Source organism: Arvicola amphibius, chromosome 2 (genome assembly GCF_903992535.2).
Source record: "Arvicola amphibius chromosome 2, mArvAmp1.2, whole genome shotgun sequence".
NCBI lineage: Eukaryota > Metazoa > Chordata > Mammalia > Rodentia > Cricetidae > Arvicola > Arvicola amphibius.
The window spans coordinates 79,638,211-79,652,258 of record NC_052048.2 but is presented as its reverse complement, the minus strand read 5'-3'; the positions used below and the strand labels follow the sequence as shown (position 1 = coordinate 79,652,258).

The 14,048-nt window shown below is 41.6% G+C and overlaps 1 protein-coding gene across 1 annotated transcript in view; it reads right to left on the bottom strand.

The window, feature by feature from the left end:
- Il12rb2 (interleukin 12 receptor subunit beta 2) overlaps window positions 1-9,775 on the bottom strand; it is a 77,898-nt gene extending 68,123 nt beyond the window's left edge. Inside the window, exons 1-3 of the mRNA XM_038320654.1 lie at window positions 9,663-9,775; window positions 1,474-1,577; window positions 1,128-1,301 (exon numbers count right to left, since the gene is read on the bottom strand). The gene's annotated coding sequence lies outside the window, so the exon portion shown is untranslated. The remainder of the gene's footprint in view (window positions 1-1,127; window positions 1,302-1,473; window positions 1,578-9,662) is intronic.
- Window positions 9,776-14,048: the final 4,273 nt, after the last annotated feature.

Here is a 14,048-nt window from a genome sequence, read left to right as displayed (position 1 = left end):
ATGTCTGTATCAATCCCCTCCCCTTAGGGCTCTGGGAGCTATGAGGAAGGGGAGATGAAAAGATTGTAAGAGCCAGTGGTGGTGGAGGACAATGAGGAAACAGTGTCTTCCAGACACAGCAGGAAGGATGCACCTTGAATTCACAGAGATGGTGGGACCACGCACAGGGCCAGCACAGGTTCAAACCAGACAGGGTTCCAATGCTGAGAAGGGGAGGTGGACACCATTTTCTACCCCTATTCAAGAAGCTATCCCCAACTGATACCCATTTGCAAAGGATAAATGCATTTTCTCCATTGGAATCTCACTGGGTATAAGAGGGTAGACTGAACGCCCAGCAGTAAGTGGCTAATGCAAAATGAACTCAATGGTGCCTTTGTAGACTTTTTTGTTTTTCATATTGTTTTGTTTGGGTATTTTTTATGTCTTACTGGTCTTTTGATTTACATTATGGGTTCTGATTATGTGCTTAAGTTTTTGTATCTGTGTATTTCTTATGCTTTTTCATTGTTTTAAATTCTGTTTTCTATTTTTCTATTTGTTTTCTGAACAGTCAGAAAACTGTGGTATGGTAAGGAGGGTCTGGGAGAAGAAGAGGGAGGGGAAATTGTGATCAAAATATATTGTACAATTTTCAAATAAAAAAAGAAAAAAGAAAAAATTGTCTGTAGGCAAGTCTGTGGTGCATCTTCTTGATTAATAGTTAATGTAGGTGGTCCCATGTCACTGGGGGCAGCGACACTACTGAGCGGGTGTTTCTGAATGGTATAATGATTAAAGTTGATGGTGCCAATGCCACTGGGTGTAGTGCCACCTCTGAGAAGGAGGTATTGGATGGTAAAAGAAAGCAAGCTGAGCAAGTCATGCGGAAGAAGCCAGGAAGCAGCGTAACACAGGGATGTAAACAGAAGCTTTGATTGTCCCTGAAAATGAGGTAAAAAAAGTTCCGTTTATGAGAAGTTCAAACCCCTCAACAACCTTCAAGTAAATGAGGCATCTTCCAATAAAATGAAACCTCATATGGGCTGTAAACATCCTTTACACAGCCTGCCTCCAAGGTCAATCTCAAAACTACAGCTCTCTCTGAAACACAGAATGAAAGACTCTGTCCCTGACTCATCACTCACCCCATGGCTTCCAGATAGTGAAAACAATGTTCAGAGGGAGGCCAGTGAACGTCCCCAAGCAGCACCACCAGGAGAGGCAGGAAGGTACAGCAGGTGCTCCCAATCAGTCTCTGCACACTCACCCCAGAGACAAACGCAAAACAGGCAGCTTCTTGGAGTCTGTCCTTGAGGAGACTATGAAAAAAACCAAAACACTTGGTCTTCCGGAAGTAGTGATTTCACCCAGACATGAACACTCTGTATATTCACATTTGCTTCCTTCTGCTGTACTGTGGTAAGTTGAAAGAAAAAGGTGGTATTGTGAGGACAAACAGGCTAGCGGTAGCTTCTCAGGCCCATGACTTACCAGGTAAGCTGTCCACCGAGGCCACTGCCTATTTCATTTTCTCTTTAGTCCTGGATTGTGTTGCTTTCTTAATCATTTTCAGTGTGCTGGAATTGTACATTTCCCTGAACAAGGTAAAATATCGTACATTAGGCATTGAAAGAAGCCCTCTCAAAGGTTAATAGGTAACTGTTATGGGCTGCTGTCTTTTCCTCACTCCTCCACCTTCTTGATAGGTGACATTTTTGTTCACCGCTGAACTAGCAAATGTTGACTCTGAATGTGCACTGGCTTGCTGTGTTACAAAGACATGCTGTGACTTAATAGCAGAGTCAAGGAAGCCTGTTATAAAAACCAAACCAAACCAAACCAAACCAAACCAAACCAAATCTTTGATAACTTTCAAGGTTCTAATACAAAATTCCAATGACTCAAAACTTAGAAAAAACACAAATACTTTTGTGTAATTAAAATTTTTTTTTGAGACATGGCCATATGTAATCTAAGCTAACTTCACGCTCATTGCATGTTGAGGACGATCTTGAACTCTTTGTTTAATCTTTAAAATTCTTTTATCTATCTATCTATCTATCTATCTATCTATCTATCTATCTATCTATCTTCATCACCATTCTCATTCTCATCATCATCTATTTGTGCATGTGCACTTGTGCCACGGCAAGTGTATGGAAGTCAGAGGACCACTTGTGGAAGTTGGTTCTCTTCTTCCAGTTTGTGCATCTCAGGGATTGAACTGAGGTTGTCAGGCTTGGTGGCAAGTTACTTAACCCACTGAGGCATCTCATCAGTCCTAATTTTGAACTTTTTATCCTCTTACCTCCCCCTTCTAAATGCTAGGATTACAGGCCTAAGCCTGTACTTGTATGTGTTTAAATAATCAAAATACTAAGAAAGTCATGTAAAAGTTTTTCCATAATAGAGATACAAAACAATTTTATGGAATGTGTTCAGTTCCAAGATATTTCCCGATTAAAATATAATTTTTGGGGGCAGGCTTTGTTTCTCTGTGTAATTCTACCTGTTCTGAAACTTGCTTTGTAGACCAGGCTGGCCTCAAACTCATAGAGATCTGCTGCTCTGCCTCTGCCTCCTGAGTGATGCCTGACCTCCCATAAAATATTTCTTTTAACCAACATTAAAATTATCAGATTAGAACAGGAGAGATGATTCAGCTGTTAAGAGTACTGGCTCCTTTTCTAGAGGATTTGGGTTTGATTCCCAGCATCCACATAGTGGCTCATGATCATCTATAACTAACTTCAGTTCTAGTTCACACCCTCTTCTGGCCTCTACAGGCTCCAGGCATGGATATGATGTACAGATATACATACAATCAAAACATTCCCACACATAAAATAATAAAATGATCAAATCATATACTGCAAAAGAAAAAATATATTCAGGTGCAGTGTGCTGCAAGTAACCTGCCTTCAGCTTCTCCTCTGGCTGTTCCCTTTTTTTTTTCATCCTTCTCCTCCTGAATAGACAATCCAAAAGTTTTAGATTCTCCAAAGTTCTCTGATACTCCTCTTTTAACATCTGCAGATACTGAGGGTTGGACCTTGGTAGTGTAAAGTTTTCTCTAGTCACTACTGAAAACAGCAACAACAACAAAACCCCCAAACCAAAAAACAAACCCACCTCTCCTTGGAGTAAAGACGGAGATGGTATAATTTTGAAACCATTAGAAGAAAGTGATGGTGGCAGGGATCTTTCCATTATAGGTATTACAAATTATCATTACTTGTGTTCTCTTTGCTTGAGTCTAAAGGCTTACAAGTGTGGGGGCCGAGGAGGGGGTTGTTTTAACATCTTGTTTTACCTCTGCTCTAACAGCAACAGGGCGGTGAACATTTCCTGCTGGGAATGTTTCAGCAGCCTGTGCAGCCTCATCTGAGTTTGCAATTTGTATGTCATCCCTGACTCTTACCAGGCAAAAGCTGGACACCTGGGGAACCATCTTTATTATGTTCTTGTCTGGCCCAGAAATACCGCTTTAAAAAGCACACCTGGCCTCTTTTCTGATGCAGTATCTCCTGTTTGACATACCCCTTTGGGTTTTTTGTAAAGGATATGTAGACCTGCACTGGTCAAGGAGGGTTGTCTGCTTCAATCACATGATAGTTAAGTGTCATGATACCCTAATATCTATTCTTTTAGTGTGTTCTTTCGTAATTTTCCATATGGTGTGACAAGCATTAGTAAATCAAAATTTTCAGCTATGTAAAATTGAGAGAGCTAGACTCTTCTACCTTCTTCTGAAATTAGTAGGCAGTTTCTAAAGCCACCATGTAGCCAGCAACCCTTCTTCAGAGTTCAAAGTTTTCTCTTTCTCCCCAGAAGCTGAAACATCACTGATGTGAACCAAATTTGGCACACACACCTGTCTTCTGTGTGCAGCTACTGAGGTGCCATTGGATTCCCACTTATCTCACTGTCTCCAGTTCTAAGATAAGTTCCTTAGCTTTTACATGAGAATAGGGATTTTCCTTTCTTGCTTGAGTTTAGGAAATTCCCTAATGCTTTCTTTTTTGTTTGTTTGTTTGCTTGCTTTCTTGCTTATCTTTAGCCCTTTTAGGATCTATTTTTCATTTATCCTTAAAAAAATCTTGCTGTATTAATTCCTGAGATACATGGATGGCTTGCCACACATGTCAATAAATGTAATACAGTACATTAATGGAATCAGGGAAAGAAATCACTTGGTCATCTTAATAGAAAAGGCTTTTTAACAAAATCCAACATCCTTTTATGATAAAAACCTTCAAGATATCAGGAATGGAAGGAATATATTTCAATATAATAAAGGCTACACACAGCAAACTTATTGCCAATGTTATGCTAAATGGGAATAATACCTCAAAGCATTTCCTCTAAATCGGGAATGAGACAAGGGTTTTTACTTTCTCCACTCTTACTCAATGTAGTATAGAACAATAAGACATGAGAGGGAAATAACAGGGAAGCAAATAAGACAGGAAGAAGTCAAGGTGTATTTGTTTGCAAAAGACATCTACACCTGAGGAAATTTAGCTCTGTTTGATGGTCCTCACACTGGGGAGGCAGAGGTAGGCTTATCTCTGTGAGTTAGAGGTCAGCCTGCTCCACATGGCAGTTCCAGCCTAGTCAAGACTTAATAGTGAGGCCTTGTCTCCAACCAACCAACCAACCAACCAACCAACCAACCAACCAACCAACCAACCAGCCGACCAACCAACTAACCAATCTAAAAACTCCACCAAAAAAACTCAGGATGGATAAACACCATCAGCAATATAGCAGGATAAAAAAATTAATAAAATATTAGTAACCTTTCTATATACTTATGACTAACATGCAGACAAAGAGATTGGGGAAACCATCTCATTTAACACATACACACACACACATGTGCTCAGGATCACATGCATTTACACTAAACACACTAATAGCACACACACTAAAACAAACAGTAACAAAACAAAAAATCTCACCTTAGAATAAGCCCAAGTAAAGAATTAAAAGACCTCTTCAATGAAAGGCCTGAAACACTCAACACTCAAGAAAGGGACACTAGAAGATTGGGAAGACCTCCCATGTTCCTGGATTAGAGGAATTAACCTTGTGAAAATGGTGACACCTCCAAAAGCAGACTCCAGTTTCAGTAATGCCACCAATCAAATTCCACTGACATTCTTCACAGAACAGAAAAAAACCTTAAAATTGTTTGTAAACACAAAAGTTCCCAGATAGCCAAAGCAATCCAGAGCAAAAAGAATAAAGCTAGGTGTGCTACCTTTCTGATTTCAAGTTGTACTCCAGGACTCTAAAACAGCACAGTATTCACACAAAACAGACATGATCTGTGGAACTAAGGACACAGATTCTATCTCACACAGCCACAGTCACCTACTTTTTCTTTTAACAAAGATGCTCGAAATACTAAATGTGGACAAGTCAGCCTCTTCAACAAGTAGTTCTATGAAAACTGGATAGCCACATGTTGAAGACTGAACCTAGGACCTCTACAAAAATCACCTCTAAACAGACCTAAGGCCTGAGTGACAGACCAGAAACCCTAGAATTGTTAAGAAAAAGGTAAGAAAAATACTTCCAGACATGGGCATAGACAGGGACATCCTCACCTGGATTCTAGTCATGCAAGGAATAGACCTGATGAAATGTAAAAGCTTCTACTTAGAAAAAGAAATAGTTAATCAAGTGAAGAGACAGTCTACAGAAGTCTTTGCCAATTATACACCAGAGTATTAGTATATAGAATGTATAAAAATAAAAAAGAAACCTAAGCAATAAGAAATCAAACAACCCAGTCAATAAATGGGCTAATGAAAAAAGCATAGAGTTCTGAAAAGATGAAGTACAAAGAACTATCAGGCATATACAAACTGTCCGACATTACCAGATACCAGTGAAATGCAAATAAAAACCACATTGAGATTCCATCATCACTGAGTCAGGATGGCATAAGGAAAAAACAAACAAACAAAATAAAAAACAGACAACAAGGAGAGCTAGCAAGCGGTTCATAGGTTAACAGGGCTCCTGTGCAAATCTGATGACCTGAGTTTGATTCCTGGGTCCCAAAGTGGAAGGAAACAACCGATGCCTATGCATTCCCCTTCACCTCAACACGCTAACTGTGGCAGGTGTGCACATGGGTACACATAAACACATGCTACTATCACTACTACTACTACTAAAAGATTTAAATGGCCAAACTAGGTGAGCTGGTATACACATGCAACTTTAGCATTCAGGAAGCTGAAACTGGCAGATCACTACAGCACAGGAGTTCAAGGCCAGCCTGGGAAGCACAGCAAGAAGTTCATCTAAAATAAAGACATCAATGAAATGATTTCTAATGACGTCCTGCTATAAATACATACATACATACATACATACATACATACATACACACACACACACACAGACATATATATGTATGGGACTTATCTAGACCCTCTGCATATATGTTATAGTTATGTAATTTGTAGGGGTGAGACCCCCTAACAGTGAGAGCAAGGCCTGTCTTTAACTATGTTGTCTGCTTTTGGGACCCATTCCTCCTACTGGATTGCCTCATCAGCCTTAATGGAAGAGGAGGTGCCTAGTCTCACTACAACTTGATATACCATGGCTGAGAGCCGTGGGATGCCCACCTGTATCTGAAGAGAAACAGTGGAGGAGGGGATGGGTAGTTGAATGGGGGGGGGCTTGGAAGAGGGGAAGGAGGTGAAACTTTGTGATGTAAAAACAAAAAAACCCAAATCAAACAAAACAGAAAAAAACCGCAAGAATACAAAAAAAAGAACAAAAGAAAATGACCACAAATAAAACCAACATTTATTAAGAAAATTAAATCATAAGGTTGGGGAAATTGCTTAGTGGCTAAGAGGTGGAATTGCTCTTGCAGAGAACCTGAGTTCAGTTCCCAGCACTCACATCAGGCAGCTCACATCAATCTTGAACTCTAGTTCCAGGGCAATGGATACCTCTCGCCTCTATGGGCAACTGCACTCATGTGCACCTACCCAATCCTCACTACCACAATACACACAATTGAAAACAACATAATAAATCCTTTTTAAAAAGAACATCAAATCCCCTACAAGATGCTTCTTTCTCGGTTTGTTGGACAGGCCTCTGTGTGATACCTCAGGACTGAAGTTACATGATCAACATGTGGTGGCATGAGGTTTATTTCTCCCTCTTGAGCCCTAGGAAATCCTGACAAGTTTGCTTCCCTTGTGACATCACCCTCTGCCTGTTCATAAAGTGAGGTGAACTTAAGACAAACAGCCATCCTACAAGGTTTTTCTTTTTTTTTTTTCATTTAGAGGTTAGATTTTAAGTTTTTTCCTCTTTTTTTATTACTTTATAAATAACACCAATCAAAATTCCCACTTTCCTTCTTCTCCTCCACACACCCGTCCCCCCAACCCCCTCCAGTTCTGAGGGAGGGCAAGGCACCCTGCCCTGTGGGAAGTCCAAGGCCCTCCTTGTTACATCCAGGCCTAGGAAGGTGTGCATCCAAAGAGAATAGGATTCCAAAAAGCCAGTACATACAGTAGAGACAAATCCCAGTGCCATTATCATTGGCCCCTCAGTCTCCCCCAATTGTCAACCACATTCAGAGGAACCAGGGTCCATGCTCATTCAGTCCCAGTCCAGCTGAATATGGTGATCTCCCACTAGTTCAGGCACACTGTCTCAGTGGGTGGACCAACCCCTCGTGGTCCTGACTTTCTTTCTCATATTCTCCCTCCTGCTCTTCAACTGGCCTTGGCAGCTCAGTCCAGTGCTCTGATGTGGGTCTCTGTCTTCATCCGTCACACTGAAGTTTCTGCCCTAACAACCCTCTGCCTGATTAACCAGTTCCTTTCCTTGACATTATAATGACAAAATACATTCTGATTATTCTAAATTTGGCATCTTTTCTGGCTTGACACAGCCCTGCCGCTCCATCAACACTTTGTTAACAAGTTTCCATAATGCAGAGCACATAATTTAGTAATTAATCCTTGCTTTACTGTACAAAGTAACTCTTACCATTTCTAGACTGTGGTGACATATGCAGTAATCAAGATGACACCGGCATCTTAAGAGCGGACTCAGAGTATGCATTCCTCTTGCTCCTCCATCACTCCAGATGCTTGCTAACCTAACAGCAGCTCCGCTCATGCTGCCCTTTGCAGTTCTCTGGCCTATACAACTCATTTATTTTCAGTGAGCCTCAGGCTCCCATGTCAGTGCCACGAAGTAGTTAGCTCATAGCTGAATTGGATGATGTATGCTCTTATCATTTCATTCCAAGCTTTCCAAAAGAGCCCCCTGGGTAGCGACTGGCCTAGTCAAGAACTGAGAAGACCTACCTGGGAAAGAAGCTGCAGTCTCAGCTGACAGTTCTAGCTGTATGGCCTGTCTACCGAATGAGAAATAAAACAGTCCCTGATTCATAGAACTGTTGTTGGGTTGGAGAATCTCTTAAACCCCGTGCCCATAATACAGAACAAGCTGAAAAGGAAAAAAAACACCAGCACATTTTTTTCAAAGACATTGTTAAAATTCAGGTAGGTATTCTGAACTTTTGATCTCTCTCTTTAAACGTTCTTTTAGTGCCACTGAAAGATTAATTTGGTTAAAACTAGGTGCTGTCTCTTCGTTTGCTATACTCTTAAGTATATCTCTGATTTTAACTTTGAAGGAGTGAAGTAAATCTATCAGCTACAGTGCCCAACAAAGGTAGTGAGAAAAAAAGACATTCAATTCATATTTTTATCTTAAAAACAACAAAAAATCTTGCCACCGCATGCAAAGAGTACTAAAAACTTCCAAGAGCAAAGGAAACCGTTGTTCCAGATCTCTTCTGAGATTTGGTGGTTATGTTTTAAAAGCAGCGACGGTAAGAATTTGCTAGAGAACAAGCCAGGTGCAGCAGGAGAAAGCGAGCCCATTACTGAGAAATTATTGTAAGATGATTTTTCTCCTCTAAAGTCAGACTGAGGTTCAGAGTTTGCCATCCTATCTAACTAATCATCGTGACTCAAGGCACGAATCTGAGCTTACTGCTGTGCCTAAGGAAGGGATAGCGGAGGACTCACCGAATCAGGCATGGGGGATGCAGAAGACAAGCGGCATTGTACCCATTCTGAAGATCAGGAATCCTCTCTCTCTCTCTCTCTCTCTCTCTCTCTCTCTCTCTCTCTCTCTCTCTCTCTCTCTCTCTCTCTCTCTCTGTCTCTCTCTCTGTCTCTCTCTCTGTCCCTCCCTCCCTCCCTCCTTCCCTCCTTCCCTCCCTCCCTCCCTCTCTCCCTCCCTCCGTCTGTCTCTCTGTGTCTCTGTCTGTCTCTGTCTCTGTCTCTGTCTCTCTCTCTCTCTCTCTCTCTCTCTCTCTCTGTCTCTCTCTCTCTCTCTCTCTCTCTCTCTCTCTCTCTCTCTCTCTCTCTCTCCTCTACTTCTAAGACAGTACCTCACTATAATGAATCCGTGATGATGTCTGACTTAGTTTCCTGAGTATGGGACTGGTCACGGATGGCCCCCAGGTATGGCTCCCCGCCAGACCCCCGTTAAGAGCACCAACCATTATTCTCATCCTAGGGAAGCCTGCGAGGCTCAGAATAAGGACCAGTCAGTATATTAGGGTGAAGAGAAGTCCGACAGTGGACCACGGAGTCGGGACGCCTCCTTACCGGGTTCCTCGTTGCCACTAACCAGAGGTATTCATTCCCGCGCACAGGACGCGGAGAGGGATCCCGGAAACCCCTGGCCGAGCGCCGCGCCACCCGCAGGAGTCCGCGCCGTAGCGTGGTCCCCTATGCTGTGACCACGGCAAGTACCCCGGTGGGGGTGCCCGGAGCTTGGGGAAGTACCTCCTGCGCTCTCACCACGCCCTCCGCGAGCCGCAGAGGGAGGGTTTAAAACTAAGTGTGAAAGAAACCTATGCGTGTGACCCCGGCACTAGCGCCCCGCGTGCTTAGCGTGGTTCTGAGAAAAGAGGGAAACCGCCAGGGCGAGCGGCGTGTGCCAGAAAAGGACAAGGCTGACGCGCGAACCGTCCCAGAGCCTCTTAGCAACTCATTAACTAACATCTCATTTATTTAAACGTCCCTTTAAGAACATTCAAAACAGAAGGGGGGCTTACAACAAAATACATTTGGTAAAATATTTCTTATCTGTGTTCATACTGAGAATCTAACATGCCTAACTAAACGTTTTTCTTTCCCTCATTATCAGCCGATCAATAAAGCAGAACTTCCGAAGCACTTGTGGGCGTTGCTGCTGTCCCAGTGTCCTTCCCAGTCCGCTACTCCTGGACCTCCGGCCCCGCCCCCCATCCCAGACCACGGGCCCGACTTAGACTTCATTTTTTCTGCCTTCTAATTTGCCTGTGTAAAAGTTGGTAAAAGTGCACCTCTCGAATCTACAATTTGCAAGTAGATTGTGCCCCATGTAATTTGCGTTCTCCAGTAAGTTATGTGAGAGCTACATATACAGCTTTTAAATGTCAGAATCCACACTGCTTTGTAACAGGAGTTGTGGAAATCATTTTTAACAAAGTTAATGGAATTGCCTCAATCTAAAGTAAGTATGTAAAACTGGTGTAGTGTTTCTCACCTCTAATCATAGGCAGGAGGGCTTCAGAAAGTTTCAGGACTGCCTGAGTTATAGAATTAAGTCACTAATTAGTTTTACAGAAACAAATATTTCAAATTTGATGATTTTTCAATAAGAGTGTTCATAATATGCTACTTAATTTTTTCTGCAAAACATTAAAAACCCAAATATATAAGTTTTGTGGTGTCATTGAAGTAATTTTATCACCAAGTGAGAATAAGCTAAATAAATAACGAATAAGCAAATACACAGTAGCTTCGGGTTAGTTGAAAGGACAGTTGGTGATATTAGAGACTATATATAAAAACTATGGTGGCCAAATATTGATGATAAACTCTGTGGTTTATGGGTTAGGTTCTCTCTCTCTCTCTCTCTCTCTCTCTCTCTCTCTCTCTCTCTTCCTCTCTCTTTCCCTCCCTCCCTCCCTTCCTTCCTTCTTTCCTTTTTAAAGACTAATTTATTTAGTATATATACATTGTTCTATTTGCAGGCCAGAAGAAGGCATCAGCTCTCATTATAGATAGCTGTGAGCCACCATGTGGTTGTTGGGAATTGAACTCAGGACCCCTTGAAGAACAGGCAGTGCATTATAACCTCTGAGCTGTCTCTCCGTCCCGAGTTAGGTTATTTTTCAATAATTGTATTAGTTTATTAATTGTTCATCTATGCATATACAATGAAAAGCAGCTGAACGTATATGGGAACTGTGGTCTTAAAAGTCCCTCTTTTGCTGGTCAGTGGTGGCGTTAGCCTTTAATCCCAGCACTCAGGAGGACGAGGCAGGCGGGACTCAGTGAGTTTGAGGCCAGCCTAGGCTACAAAGCAAGTTCCAGGAGAGCCAGAGCTGTGACACAGAGAAACCCTGTCTCAGAAAAACCAAACCAAACCAAACCAAACCAAATAACACAAAAAATTCAAAGCAATCCCTTTTTCTTCTCTGAGAGAGTACAGTCTAAAATGCCGAAAGACACTGGTTACCAACCTCCATCTACCGTACAGCATTACTCTTAGATGCCCATTGCTTTAAATGCCACTGAGACATTTTATTTACCTCAGAAGTAAGACATGAGAGTTTAAGAGGCAAGTTTAAACATGTTCGTGAAGCAAATTCGTCAAATTGTGAGAATACAACCTTCTTTGGTTTTTCTTTCTCCAGGGGCAACTCAATCAGATGGTCTTTCTTACATAACATAGAAGACTGCTCCCCATCTGTTTCTGGACCTATTTCAGGGCTTGGTCAACTAGGACTTGTGCTAGTAGTTATGCATAAGAGTGCTTCTCTCATCCCACTCACTCCCCAGGTTTTCAGTTCCTAAAGCATAAGGATCCTGTGTGCCATATCTGCTCTCTTGCCTTCAGCACATGGCATAATGAAGGGCACAGGGTAGGAAGCTCAATAAAGGGTTACTGAGCTGAATGAGCTCTTTCAAAAGATCTCATTCTCTTTGGTCATCCCAAATCCTAGGTATTTATTTTAGATTTTCAAAACTTTCAACAGAGTTAAAAGGCTGTTGAACAACAATAGTCTTAGCAAGTCTGGGACCCTTGCATCAGCGCAGATCTTTCTCTTTTCCTCCTTCCATTCTCCTTCTCTCCCTCCTCACTGTAGGTGGCTGCTTACTAGTGAGAGAGGAAGAGAGGCTTGCTGGGGTGCTGTCTAAAGAGCAAGTCTAAGGCACTGGAGGTGGTTCGTGCAAGGCAGCAGGAACCCAACATGTGAATCAAAATGTCAGCCTATGCCTGTGACAGGGCTTTCTGCAAATGAGAAACTCAGCTAAGTGCATAACCACAGTGACACTGACAGAGGCTTTTCTAGGAAACTCTAGCTCAGTTTCCATTTCTGGCATGTTTTTATTCCTTCAAATGTTTATTTTGGCTCACTGTTGACATTAAGCTTCTTGAATGTCTTTACTTGGGCATTCTAAGAGTAACTGAGTCCTCTGCCTAAAATGTCCCTAGGATAAATATTAAGAGGTGCTTTCCAACATGGAGATTGCAGATATTAGCTAGTGCTGCTACTAATAAAGCATGGTCGTGTGATGGTTTGAATGAGAATACCCCCATTGGGAACCAGACATTCAAATATATAAGCCTGTGGGGGCCATTCTCATTCAAACCACCATAGAAGGTGTCAACACATGTTTAACATTTTATGAACAATGAGACCCAGATCTAAAATCCACTCCTGCTTGTTGCCTTGCAACAAAATAGAAAAGTTTTATTATTTTATTTTTATTTTTAAAAATAAAAAGTTTTATTTTTAACAATACTCATTAAATTATTGGTTTTACTCACCACTCTAATGTGTTAATTTAACATAACTCCTCAATATGCTTGTGATGTCAAATATTAGAAAGACTATATATATATAATCTTTTGGCTTTTTGAGACAGGGTTTTTTTTTCTTCTTCTCTCTTTTTTTTTTAATAGAAAAGCTGGCCAAAAACAAGCCAAGCTAGGGCCAGACATTCTATTTATTTATTTATTTATTTATTTATTTATTTATTTATTTATCTATTTATTATGTATACAATATTCTGTCTATGTGCACGTCTGCAGGCCAGAAGAGGGCACCAGACCTCTTTACAGGTGGTTGTGAGCCACCATGTGGTTGCCGGGAATTGAACTCAGGACTTTCGGAAGAGCAGGCAATGCTCTTAACCACTGAGCCATCTCTCCAGCCCTGAGACAGGGTTTCTCTATGTAGCACTGGATGTCCTGGAATTCACTCTGTAGACTAGGCTGGCCTTGAATTCAGAGATCTGCCTACCTCTGCCTCCCAAATGCTGAGTTTAAAGGTATGTGCCACCAATGCTCAGATAATATATGTAATCTTACATATACATATATGAATAATCAGATTCTAGTAAATTCCATTTTAAAATATAGTCGTAACATTTATTTATTTATGTATTTATTTACTTTTTATTTATTTTCTCTCATACCTCCTGAGAGCAGTTTCTTCTCTTCCTCTACCTGCTTCGCCACCCCCAGACCTTACCTATTCCCCAGAGACACTCCTCCTCTGTTTTCCTTCAGAAAATAGCAGGTCTCCCACAGATATCAGTTAAACTCAGAATAACAAGATACAATAAGACTGGGCAAAACTCTCCTAACAAGGCTGGATGAAGCTGTAAGAGGAAAAGAGTCCCAAGAGCAGGCAAAAGAGTCAGAAATACCTCCACTCCCACTGTTAGAAGTCCCATAAAACCACTAAGCTAAAAATTTAGCATATATGTGAGAGACTTAGTTCAGACGCATGTAGGCTCTGATGATTGTTGCTTCAGTCTCTGTGAGCCCCTATGAACCCTGCTTAGTTGATTCTGTGGGCCAAGTTCTCCTGGTGTCATTGACTCCTCAGACTTCTACAATTCTTCCTCCCTGTCTTCACAGGAGTACCCAAAGCTCCAAGGTTTCTCAGATGTCCAGTCCCCACTCTTACCGCATCCCCATTCTTGGTC